Genomic DNA, 13,867 nt, shown 5'->3' with positions numbered 1-13,867 from the left:
TGGCCTCTGGACCCCCTAGTCACTCCAATCACATTCCTAGCATCCTCCTGCCCCCTCAATTGGCTTTTACTGATGGTTCTGGCCCAATCACAGGCTTTTAAAGCCCAGTTCCTGTCCCATTGCATTTTGGTCGGCTCTGGTTGCCGAATTCCAAACTTTTTCCGCAAAAAGTTCGGAATTCGGCCGAATTTCGAACAGTCAATGTTCAGGTCGAACCGATGGTCGACCCCGAACCATTTGATCATCCCTAGTCTATATTTGGAAGTGCGTGGTTAGGTGATCCACAGGGTGAAGAATGTACACTGCACGTTTGATGTTTATATGATCACCATTTGATTTGCATATGAAGTAAAAAAAAATTAACATATATTGCCTTTGGGACTTTATATTATTTAATCACAATCATTCTGTTTATTTTCAATTGGAGCACTATGGATTGAGTTGCATATTTAGATGACACATTTCCCTTATCGTTAAAGATTAAATTATTATATTTCTGAAGGATATTTATTTATTTTTGTTTTAGCATTTCACTTAATTTTTTGTCTTTTCACTTGATGGGCAGTGCTGTACATTTTTCTTATATATAAATAGGGTGAAGAGTTATAAGTGTTGTACTAGCTTGCAGCCGTTATAGATATCTTTTCTTTTTTTAATCTTTATTTAGCACAGAGGGTTTTTCAATTTGGTTTCTTTTTGTTATTATTTCTGTAGGTGTTTCTCATATGAGGTCAAGGTAATTGGAGAATAAACATGTAGCACACCCTACATAGGAGCTGCAGGTTAAAGGGATCCCCCACCCCTGTATAGCCAGGCACACCGAATCTTCACCAGCACCTCAGAGTCAGAGAACAGTCTATTACGGGGTTTCAACTTGGATAGGGATTGGAGATTATGAGATGCCCACTTCATCAAACTTCAGGGACAAGGTCCTTTAAAACTCTCAATATACAATCTCTATATACAATTCCACTTCTTCCTCCTGCACACACTTGCTTGCAGAACCCAGCTGGATCAACTATGTGAAAAATATGACAGTCGCTCAGTCAGATTAAAAGCACTGGCCTGTTACAGGCAGGAACCCGAGGACCCTTGGTTGTGTAGCAGAATTTTAGTGTCCAGCTTGCATTACTTCTGTAGCTACTGATCCCAGCACCACCTCTTTAGGCACTGCCAACCCGCCTGGCTGCAGCTGCCCCTTTCACTAGCCCTCCAAGTTAACTTCTCCACCACAATCCTCCAGAGTGACACTCACCTCCCCACCCAGCTCTTAGGAGATCTCCCAGACTTGCTAACCTGCTCCTGCTGTCCTCTCTCCTTGCCCCTGTGCCTCCAGGAAGGATTCCCTCAGTATGTTGTGGTGGGGTCCTCCCAGAACCCGAGCCCAAGCCCAAGGTCACTTCCCCAGACTAGGGTTACCCTTGAGGGCCACCGACAGCCTCCTCAGCACTCCATCTTCCGCCCAACTGCCCCTGCTGGCATGAGTCATGCCTATTTATGAGGTTAATCAGCCCCCTGCCAGCCCATTTTGCTGGGGATTGGCTAAGGCCCCCATAAATATGGCAAACAGCCCCTCCCCACCTCCACCCACCAGCTCTAGAAATTTCTACAACCTTCTAGACCAGGGGGGGACACCAGAGGGAGCCTCCAGGCTCCAGCCTGACCCAAAGTAACCCTGATCCAGATTACACAGTTCAGGCTTAGTCCTGAGCTGAAACAAATTGTTACCTACACTAACATAAAAACGATCTACATTTAGCACACTAGAGGGTGCTACAAATATTATGTAGGGAGAAGAAAAATGTATGAAATTCTACAACTATATATTCTGTACTATGCACTACTCCAGTGGGGGGAATAAATCTTGGAAATATATGTTACTGCTAGTTGTTCACTTATTTGATCGCACCATTATCCACCCACATTTATTCCCTTGTGCATAAAAAAAACACTTTTTACACGTTCTTGAGATACTAGAGATTTTTCATCTAACAATTTCTGTATATCCTAAATTATTTTATCCTAAGTTCTTTGTATAAAGGAGAAGAGAGGGGATGTTTTTATTATATCTTTCTTTTGTGCCAGTAATTTTAACCAGTTGGTAAGCTTTGCTCTCCTCTCTTTCAGATGGGAGCCATACTTAATAAAAACTCATTTTACCAATTCCACTGTAGAATCTAACTTATGATCTTGCAGAAAATTATTAATAGTAGATTGTATGTTTGTTCAACAATCTAGATCTTGTCTAGCTTGGATCTTGTCAATGACTTGGAAAATTGCAAACTAAAAATTGTCGATGATTGGTCTGACCAAAATTGACTACCAGTATTTGATTGGAGGGGACCAAGATAAAGCTTAATGCGAAATCAAAAAATAGTAAATTCTGCTGTATGGCTTATGCGGATCCTGGATTTGCCAAATGTCTACTAACTTCATTGCATATAGACATTTCTTTAAAAGAGATGTATGAGGATGCAGAATAAGTCCGATGCTTCATCTGTTACCCAGCGCCTCTAACACTGAGAACAAAGCAATCGAACACTGCCAATCACTCTCTCTGCCCTGCCCCCTCCTGATTAACTGGAGCACTGGGCTGTGAAAGGGGCGGGAGCGGCCGGCTCAGGCTCTCAGCCGCTCACTGAGAGGCTGAGCAAGGTGCCGGTACAGGCATGTGGGTGGATCCCGACTCTATGGTTATGATGATGCCCGAGCCTGGACTGACTCTGTGATGAATGAACTGCAAACATAATCTGTACCATGGCTTTATGCAAGCTGAACAGAATCTGTGGTGTGATTTAGAATCCTCAAACATTCAAGAAGCAGATCTGAGTCCCTTTCATTCAAGTATATAATTCTTGTGGACTAGGTTGAAAAAAAAGAAAACTAAATAAAAAGAAAATAAAAAACATGAATAGCATGCCCACAATGAACCCATTGTAAGCCACAAGGGCCCAGTGAGCAACAAGGGTATGTAAAAAATAGGGGAAGGAATCCATCACTAAATCTCTTGGCATGTGTGGACTACCTACAAGGGTAGTGGGTGTAACACATGGAAAGGATGTACCTACCACCTGAAGTCTGTCAAGGATTATTTCTGAGCTGCTGGGAGGGGGAGAAAAAGAGAGAGAAAAAAAAAACATGCTTAATGTTCGATAAGTATAAATTCCACTTGGTTATTTTATTCATATCCTAAATTGTTATATATATAAATCTATTTGTTTTATTACCAACTAAAAAAACAATAATGGTAATAATAATACTAATACTAATACTAATAATAATAATAATAATGAAAGAAAGAAATTTGATTTGAAGAATGGATTAGGAAGTAAGCACTGGGCAGGGTTTTTTTTTAAACTGTCCTTTCAAAGATGTTTTCTTGTGTCAACCTTTCAGTGATATATTAATTTTACTGTGTACTAATTCATATATATCTATCTCAGATATTATAAATATATGTTTAATAAAGTGCCTTTATTAGCATTCCTTTAAACATATCATAGAAAGTGAGACATTGTTAACCTTGTGTTATAATATTAAGTTTCCACATATTGACTCATCCCAAAATATTGAGTACATTTTAAAAAAAGGAGACCCCTCTCCCTGCCCCCATTCTAGATGCTTCTACTTAAACCACATTTTTTTTTTTTTTTTATATGTAATTCAATTTCCCATACCAGGTGAACAACCTCCTTCACCAGAAGCATACTATTAACTTAATCCTAAACATACAAATGTTAACTTTTAATTAACATCTTCATTAATCTCATAGGTAATTACATATTATTAACATAGTCATAGATGCTAATACTTTCTTCTAAAATCTCGCTTTATCACACCTGGCTGTTCTTAATCCATTCCTAAAATAAATTGCTGCAATCTCCCTTACACTTCTCTCAAAAAGGTTCAGCAAGTTTTCCACCTAACCCAGTCTTAAGATCTTGAGTCAGTCCTAATTTTGCAACTACTGCCCAATATTATGAATCCTTTCACAACCCTGCCTGTGACCAGACTAACCAGAATCCAGCATTGAGGGCAGGTCAAAGGCTTTAGAGGCTTTATAGTCTGCAGTATTTGATTCCTGACAATATTCCTAGCAATTATATGGCATTTGTCTCCTGTAGGGCTTGTGGGATTGGTTGCCTGGATCTCCATCTTCCCAATGTCCTATGGTACACATCAGAGGAAAATAAGAATTGTGTACTATCAAACTCAAAAGTGCCTCTCTCCTTAGCTCTTAAAAGAATGTCTTCTTTTAATTGAAAAAAATGGACCCTGTGCAGGACATTTCCTGGTTGCATTTTTACCGGATTTCTGAATCCTGGGTTTCAATGCACCTGGTCTAATTCAATTGGTTCTGATTTGCAATTGTTTTCCCCAAAAGCGTATTGAATATTGCTGTAACTTTAGCAAACTAATCTTCCCTGTAATCGAATGCTGTTTCTGGGATAGCAATCTTCTTGATTGTCTATTTATACCCACAGTCCTTGTATATAGGAATATTGTGCATTTCTAAATGACACCGCTGTGCTAAGGACTTCATAAAGGACCAATGGAGCTATAGTATAGACCAATTCAAAGTTCACTTCTAGTCACATCCTGGTGAACTGCCCCATTGCTGCCTTCTTGAGACAGTGAAATCTTGGAAATAAACATACAATAAATAAAAGGCACAAAGGCTTAGTGTATTACCAGATACAACTTTACTTGAAAATGAAAAATTCTGAGTACATATAGCCATAGGCTAATATAGACTTACAGACCAGACCTGAGTGGCAGAGTAACTTTTATAAGGTGGAGTATAAACACATCCATGATGTAAAAAGGTTTTCATGGATGGTGCCAATCAACATCTTTCTAAGGCACTAACATCCCTATATGTGTAAAGAAAACAAGGAGGGATTGTAGGACTTTTAAAAATTACTAAATAGCCATAGGAAACTTCATATATTAAATCAGGGCTTGACAAATTTGCCTGAAATCTAGGAGCCAGCTAAAAAAGTTAGGAGCCAGTTTTTTTTTTTTTTTTTTTAAACTAACAACCAGGCTTTATTTAATAAAACGGATACTAAATTTACACATAAATACGACTAGAACCCCACTCTCCTCTATAGCACAATTGGATGGAAACAGACTGTCTGTCTCTTTCCATCCGATGCCATCTGATCCGATCCATGGGATGGATAGAAAATAGAACCACCATCCATCTGTTTTTGGAGGACAGGATCAGATGGCGGCAGATTACCGCTCCATAGAGGAGAATGAAGGGTCCGATCAGGTCTGTCTGAAAAACTGACAGGCGGACCCGATCAGACAGCCCGTGTGAAAGGGGCTTCGGCTGTGGCACGGTGATGAGGAAAAAAAAAAAAAAGATTATATATATATATATATATACGGTATATATATACACACACACATTCTTTTTTTTTAAATTATTATTATTAAAAAAAAAAATTATTATATATTATATATATATATATATATATATATATATATATTTTTTTTTTTAATAATAAGAATTGAAAAAAAAAAAAGAATGTTTTATTTATTTTTTTTAAATTTAAAAAATAAAATAACCACACTCCCTCTCCACTTACCTTTAAGCAAAGGTAACTGGACAGAGAGATGAAGCCTGCAAAAACTTCCCATCTCCCTCCAAAGAGCAGATGAGAAGGAAGGCATTGAGAACATGCATTACTCCCGGCCACCACAAGAGGGCACCAGTTCCCCTAGCCTCTCATCTCACAGAAGAAGGCCGAAAAGCCGGGGCCACAATTTATGGACAGCGTGGAAGTCCGTGCACTCGGGAAAGAAGGTGGGGGCGCAAAAGGGACAGGACACCACCTGCAGGGCACCCCAGGCGCCAGGTCTCTAATTCTAGTCGCAAATGCGACCTGGAGCCCGGGGATTGTCGAGGCCTGTATTAAATATATAAAAAAAGTTTATTTAATGACAAAAGTTTAAAAAGACATTACCTAAAAACTGTGCTATATGCTATATAAGACTGTAACACTTGAATTGTCCATTACGCTTTCAGATATTTTGACCGGTTTGGCCGGAGAGGCTTCTTCAGAAAAAAGCGTAGGTATCAGTCTGACTATTAAATAGATGAAATATAATCAATATACTTAATTCCATATATAAATAAACAATAACATAATACATACAAATATCAGTTATACCAGTGCAACCTAATGTTCAACAAACTTCAAACACCAAGAGGACTTTGTCCATACCTGTGGCGTAGAGCATATGCTGTGAAGTGGGGATGTATGAGCCCGCACCAGGGAACCGAAGGCAACCACGGAGCGTAACAGCCTCACCGCGTTGCGTCTCCTGCAGAGGGGGACAAGTGGACCTGAGGCAGCAAGTCAAACCTAGTAATAATAATATTATGTCAAAATACAGGTAATAAATTGGTGTATTATATAAATACTGCCAAATGTGCAAGAGCTACTTACACTTCTTATACACCAGCAAGACATCATTAAAAAAATCCCACGAATCAGAGATCAAAAAGGCAATTGCCCATGAGGGTTTTTCCAAAAAGAAAAGAAAACCAAACCCCTCACATGAAAAAAGAAAGGGGAAAAGGAAGAGAAAAAAATCCACAGGACATAAGGCACTCAATTGGAGATGTTGTAGAGGCTATAGGTATGCAACCGGTGAAAGGTTGTAAACAAAAGAGTGGTGAAAAGCATTCCCAAGAGTAAAACCTGGAATACATAAATAAGTCCCAGGTAAATTAATTCAGAGGAAGTGAAAAAATACCAATGCAGCAATTCGTCAGGAAGTACAATTACCTTTAGATCAGATGTGCCAAGTCCACTGGTGTTCACCGCGTTTGAACAGCGTATGTTTGTGGTTTAAACTCAGCTCGCTTTATATCTCCCTCCACCCTGCTGACATGAACACGTCAAAGCGGGCGTCGGTACGGGGACCAGATCTGCTGCAATGGCCGACACTTGACAGGGGCCTCAATTCCCAGGGAGGGCTCAATTGGAGAGATAATGTATGGGAAGACAAAGGGGATGGGTAAATGCAAGAAGTATATGCCTGCAGGTCATCGAACAAGGCTACACAAAGCATTTACATAGGAAGCATTTATAATCTAAAACATATGCATATGTGCACACTACCACCATGGACACATTGCATACATATACAAGGACAAAACTTAAAATTGACCACAAATCATTATTGACATGAATCATAAATAGCAAAAGGCAAAAATAACATAAATAATATGAAGCATTACTGGCAACATTATCCTTATTGACTGACAAACATCAAAATCTCAAAAGTATAATTTACTAATTTGTGACACCATATAAACATGTTGAATGATGACTCATCAGAGGGAAAAGGGGAAGGAGACATAGAGACAGAAGAAAGATGAAATAGTATTAATTAAAGAATGCAAAAAAAATCCAGAAAAAGACCACCTAGAGAAAAGGTTTGTAACTGATTCCCTCATTGAGGCCAGGATATCTCGTAGCCCGTAACGAGTATATCCATTTGGTCTCAATTTGTAGCAATTTTTTATCAATGTCACCACCTCTATCATGAACTGGGACATGTTCAAGTGCAAAAAACCCACAGGACCTAAGGTCAAATTGGTGGAATAACCCGACATGTCGACTGATAGGGGTTTCCATCTAGAACTCACTACATTTACATTACAGTCTTATGGGGCGAATTTGGCAAGAGGGCAGGGTCCAGGAGGCAAATAAGTCTGGCACCCACATAAAGCACTCACACTGCTACCTTCCAGTGTGATAATACCGGCAGGTGAGGACATTCGGACAGACCGCAGGCCGCCAACCACACTTAATACAACTGGCCCGACAGCCCCCAATGATAATAATTGTGGCACTGCAGCCTAATGCTCCACCTACCCTCCTCCGTCCCCTGGTATGGCAGGCATCATGTCAATAATATATTTTCATTTCTTTAAACATCCTTGTCCTTGAGCGAGCATACGGAATTGCATCATCCACAACTAAGACTTTTAACCACTTGCCGACTGCCTAACGCCGATCTACGTCGGCAGTCAGCCCCTCACAGGCAAAGTGACGTAGGGCTACGTCACTAGCTTGTGAGGGTCTAGGGAGCGAGCGCGCGCCCCCGGAGGCGCGCTCCCGCTCCCGCGTGGTCACGGACCCCCCCGCGCGTGTGACCGGCGGACCCGATGTCCGGTCACTCGGCGATCGGCGGGGGAGAGGGAGAATGTCAGGCAGCCTGTGTAAACAAGCTGCCTGTCATTCTCCTTGCTGTTAGGATACTGATCACTCGGATCTAGTATGTAGATCCGTTGATCAGTGTCCATACAGCTCAAGCCCCAGCCAATCACAGTAGAAAGCACGCCCCTAGGGATACACACAGCCCCTCCCTCCCAAATAAAGTTAACCCCTTCACTACCAGTGTATTTTTACAGTAACAGTGCATATATATAGCACTGATTACTGTAGAAATGTCACTGGTAACCCCAAAAGTGTCAAAAATGTCAGTCAAGGGTCCGATCTGTCCGCCCCAATGTCGCAGTACCGCAAAAAAAATCGCAGATCGCCGCCATTACACGTTAAAAAAAAAAACAACAAAAATGACAGAAATCTTTCCCTTTGTTAGTAAACGCGATAACTTTTGCGCAAACCAATCAAAATACGCTTTTTGTGATTTTTTTTACCAAACATAGGTAGCATAAAACAAATTGGCCGAAAAAGTAAAAAAATTTTGATTTTTAAATTTTTTTTTGGGGGAATTTCATATAAAAAAATGTGAAAAATATTGCTATTTTTGCAAAATTGACGCTCTTTTTTTGTTTATAGCGCGTGATCAAAAAATCGCACAGGTGATCAAATACCACCAAAAGAAAGCTCTGTTTGTGGGAAAAAAAGGACGCCAAATTCGTTTAGGTACAGCGTCGCACGACCGCGCAATTGTCCGTTAAAGTCACGCAGTGCCGAATCGCAAAATACCCCCTGGTCGGAATGGGGGTAAAATCTTCCGGGGCTTAAGTGGTTAATTGTATATCATGACATTAATATTTTGGACCAACTCACCTCATATGTTCTATCACAATATGTCACTGGATTAGTAAGATTACTCCTATGTTATAAGATATTTGGACTTGTGTTTGCTCCCACTGATTATTTCACTTATTTGTAGAATGACTATGGACGTCCTAGTCATTATTCAAATAAGTGAAATATTCCTATAATTACAATCAGTGCAGCAAACACAAGTCCAAATATCTTAGGCTGTACTGATGGGCACTGATACACTGTGGTTGTGGTCTGTGGTTTACAGATGACAGAACGGGTCAGAAACAGAAAGGGGTGTTGCCTTTACAGAAAAGTGTGGGTCATATTTAAGTTAGGGGGTGCACAAGTTTAGTCAGGCCTAGGGCAGCACAAAACCTAAATACAACACTGCCCATACCCCTTCGAAGGGCAGGGATCAATGCACTCAAAGCCAGAGGTCTCTCAAAAAACAAACATATTGTGCTGTACTATGATGTGATATGAAACACTATACCATCAAGTATCGCTCTCACTCCCCCTGCCTCACCTGGGGCTCTGTTCCTTTGCTATTCTCAATAGTCAAAATCCAACATGTATAGGGGACTCACCAATACAAACTGCTTGTGTTTAAATTAACCACTTCAGCTCCGGAAGGTTTTACCCACTTAATTACCAGGCCATTTTTTGCGATTCGGCGCTGCGTTATTTTAACGAAAAATTGAGCGGTCGTGCAACACTGTACCTAAATACAATTGATGTCTTTTTTCCCCACAAATATAATTTTTCTTTTGGTGGTATTTGATCACCTCTACGGTTTTTAGATTTTGCACTATAAACAAAAAAAGAGCGACAATTTTGAAAAAAAACGCCATATTTTTTACATTCTGCTATAAAACATTCCCAATAAAAACATTTAAAAAATCAAATATTTTATCAGCTTAGGTCAATTTGTATTCTGCTACAATTTTTTGGTAAACAAAATCCCAAAAAGCGTATATTAATTGGTTTGCGCAAAAGTTATAGCGTTTACAAACTACGGGATAGATTTTTGGAATTTTTACTTATTTTTTTGTTTTTATTAGCAATGGCGGTGATCAGTGTTTTTTTTGTGGGACTGCAATGAAACTCACGCACAACTGTCAAACTATCTGCAATCTTTGCTCATTTATAATGAGTAGAATAAATAAATACCCTGACACTCGGGCCTGGTCTAAAATGCTATATTAGCCTATGAATATAGTGAGTATGCACTAATTACTTTCCTTTTTTAAAATAAACTTGTATCTGACTATGCTTTGCATTCTTTTCTTTTGTATATAAGAATAATATGCCCCTACCTTATCCAGCAGTTGTTGAACTGCCATATTTAGAAAGTTGACAATTTCAACTTCTAATCAGTGGTGGAACCCCTCTAGGTCTGTTGACAATTTCTCCAGGTCTTTCTTATGGGAGGTCTCTAAATGTCAGAACATCTTCTCTAATTCTGTTTTAATAGGTAATAGGGCAAAGTATTGTTTAAGCAAGTCCCCCATGCTGGGTCTCCAACTCCACTTTTACTTGCAAAAAGTCCTCTCCTTCAACTATCTCACTTCTTTCTTGGTGTGCTTTCTTGGTGTGCTATCAAATTTGAGTCCCCTGTGTCAGCATGTGCTGGCACCATCTTGGCAACATGGGCTGCACTTGTAGGATGATTTGTTTGTTGGACAAAAGTTCCTATCCCAATACTGTTACATATCTGAGAGGGTTGAGCAGACTGTCTGGTTAGTAATATTTCCCAGGGGGAGTCTCAATTAGCACTCCAAGGCTTTCAATTGTTCCCTTATATCCCAGTATTACCAGCAGGCTCAATACACCCACGACTTCCATGTTTCAGGTTGTGGTAGTTTTCTTAACAACTTGGTTATATCATGGTGCCAGCAATTGTAACAAAAAATGCCAGGCTCCCATTGATAACTACTGCGCCTGTGAGCTGAGAGCTTTAGCGATGTGAGCTGCCCTTATGCACTGGCAACTCTGTATAAATTGACAGCTCTGTAGCATTGCCGACCTCTTCCATGTGTGAGTGGCTCCAACATTCCCAGCGGCTCCTTGGCAAGGCCTCAGGTAGGCTAGTATCCACTCTCACTCTACAGAACTTACCCCCAGAGGCTAAGCCTGTGTCAGAAGATTCCCAGTGCCATTGGCTCACCAACTCATGGTACAGTATTTTCTATGCTTTTAGGATGAAACTCATGAAAGCAGTTTCTCCCTCTCTATGACTTGACAGGTCAGGGGCATCTCCTGTTTATTAACAGCTCTGTAATTCAAACTGTGTTGGCATTCTATAGCAATAAGTCAGTGGTTTAGAGTGTTTGCATTGTCAGCTTTTGAAAATAAAGCAATATGGGCAGTATCTGTGGTGCCAGCTGCTCAGATGTTCACTGGGGTGGTGGTATTGTTATTCAGAGAGATAGCAGTGTCTATAGCTGTACTTCCCAGCAAGACTATGATTGCAGTGTCTCCATAGATGTATTAATAAGTGTGCTCCCCTCAGGAGACCTTAGATAGAGTGTCAAGACGCTCATCATCCACTCTCTAGCACATGCAAGTTCCTCTACAGGAATTATTTAACTCTTTGTTCTAGTTTCAGACCAATTTCCTTGCTAAATGAAGATATTAAACTTTATGCAAGAATATTGGCTGAGGGTTGAAACACCATATGTCCTTTGATGATGCTCTGGAAGGCGGGCGAAACGCGTTGATGCAACTTCCCGTTTAACCACCTACTTCACTTCCTGTCTCTCCATAGAAGCTTGTTGTATTCACCTCATTGCAATTCTTTTACCTTTGTTTTTTATTCCTGCTACTTGCCTTATTAAACTATATTTTAGCAGTACTTCAGTATGGATCTTTTCATTTATTTGGGCTGAGCCTATTAAGGTACTACTATTTCCAACTGAAGTGAGCGGTGATTGCTGGAGGTTACCCAGATTTTACATTCAAGACTCTTACTCCCCTTTAAGGCCACATTTGACCCAGAGAGCGGTGATTGCTGGAGGTTACCTAGATTTTACATTCAAGACTCCTTACTCCCCTTTAAGGCCACATTTGACCCAGAGAGGGTCTTCATTTCTGGTGAGTAGGGGTGCAGGAGGGGAGTGTGGCACCTTTCTCACCGATGAGCACCTTCCATCGCTAAGGAAACCAGCACAGTTGTTGAGCACATTGGCAAAGTGTGTTGTGGACATTTATATGGGCTGTCCATTATATAAATTCACTTGAGTTTTTTGCCACTTTAAATATTTGTATATATTCAAATTAATAATGCACCCAGCACTTTATTTACAGCACTTTAAGCACTTTGTATTGTATTATGAATTTTTAGTATTGTCTATCATTGTATGAATTATTTTTGGCACTTATATTTATATATTTATTTCAGCAATTACTGCGTTTAGCACTTTACAGCATTTTTATAGAATGTTTAGCCTAATATATTTAAGTGTTTAAATTATTTATTTATTTGGAAGTTTGAGCAAGCACTGTTAAAATTTATATATATTTCTTTAGTCATATTCCCTTATTGGGTGAACAGCTGCTGCTCATTGAACTTCTATTTATTAATAGTGTGGGTGTTTTATATTACCATTAAAACACCATATGCCTCACTGGATAGATAAAGACTAGGCAGGATTTGTTCCCAGGAAAGAAACCAGAGACAATGTCTTGAGAACTATCTTTTTGATACATAACGTAGAAAAGAGCAAAAAAACCTCCGCCAATAGATGCCGAAAAGGCATTTGACAGGGTGGACTGGGAGTATATGTTAACAACTTTACAACAACTAGGTCTAGGCCCACATACAGTACTGTGCAAAAGTTTTATAAAAAACAAAACACAGAGCGCTACGAAGACCTCCAGCATATGAAGGGTGGATGAACAGAACTAATAAGCAGCTGAATCCAGGGAGGGGGGGGGAGGGGAGGGAAGGGAAAAAAAAAAAAAGAAAAAAAAAAAAAACACAGGCAATAAAAAAGGTTGTAGCTGCAAATAGACATAGGCATAAAATGGTACCATACAATAGGGGACAATGGGATGCCATAAATAGGTTGATGATCCTAAAAGGGATAAAGTCCGTGGGCACTGAGCTGCTCTTCCACAGATGAGGAGAAAGAATCTGTATAGACAAAAAGAAGAGGGGAGAAGCGCTCTAAGTGCAGACAATTTATTGCAGATAACAAGGCAGGTGATATACACTCACTAGACATGAAGACTGAAAAGCTGTATGTGTCAAAGCAATCCTGCAGCCATCCTCTGGAGGGTGTCCTCTGGTCACAGGAAGCCGTATGCAGTACTGTCACTGGCGGTGGGAGGGAAGAAAGCCGGCTGTCTCCCACAACATCAGCGGTGAGCGGTCAAGCGGCTCGGATCTGCGGTTCCGTGTTGCGAGTGATGGATGGAGGCACTCTCACCCACAGGGATGGTGGGATCTGTCCGATGTGTTACGGCATGCACGACGCGTTTCTGAGCATGCGCGGGGTCCTCTGCACCCGGCGCGCTCTTTCATCAGGTGCTAGAGTGCCGTAGTCTCTGTTGGGCTTTATGTAGTGCACTACATAAAGCCCAACAGAGACTACGGCACTCTAGCACCTGATGAAAGAGCGCGCCGGGTGCAGAGGACCCCGCGCATGCTCAGAAACGCGTCGTGCATGCCGTAACACATCGGACAGATCCCACCATCCCTGTGGGTGAGAGTGCCTCCATCCATCACTCGCAACACGGAACCGCAGATCCGAGCCGCTTGACCGCTCACCGCTGATGTTGTGGGAGACAGCCGGCTTTCTTCCCTCCCACCGCCAGTGACA

This window comes from Pelophylax lessonae (assembly GCF_965119305.1).
Source record: "Pelophylax lessonae genome assembly, chromosome: 2".
Classification (NCBI taxonomy): domain Eukaryota; kingdom Metazoa; phylum Chordata; class Amphibia; order Anura; family Ranidae; genus Pelophylax; species Pelophylax lessonae.
This window is presented reverse-complemented; position numbering follows the sequence as displayed.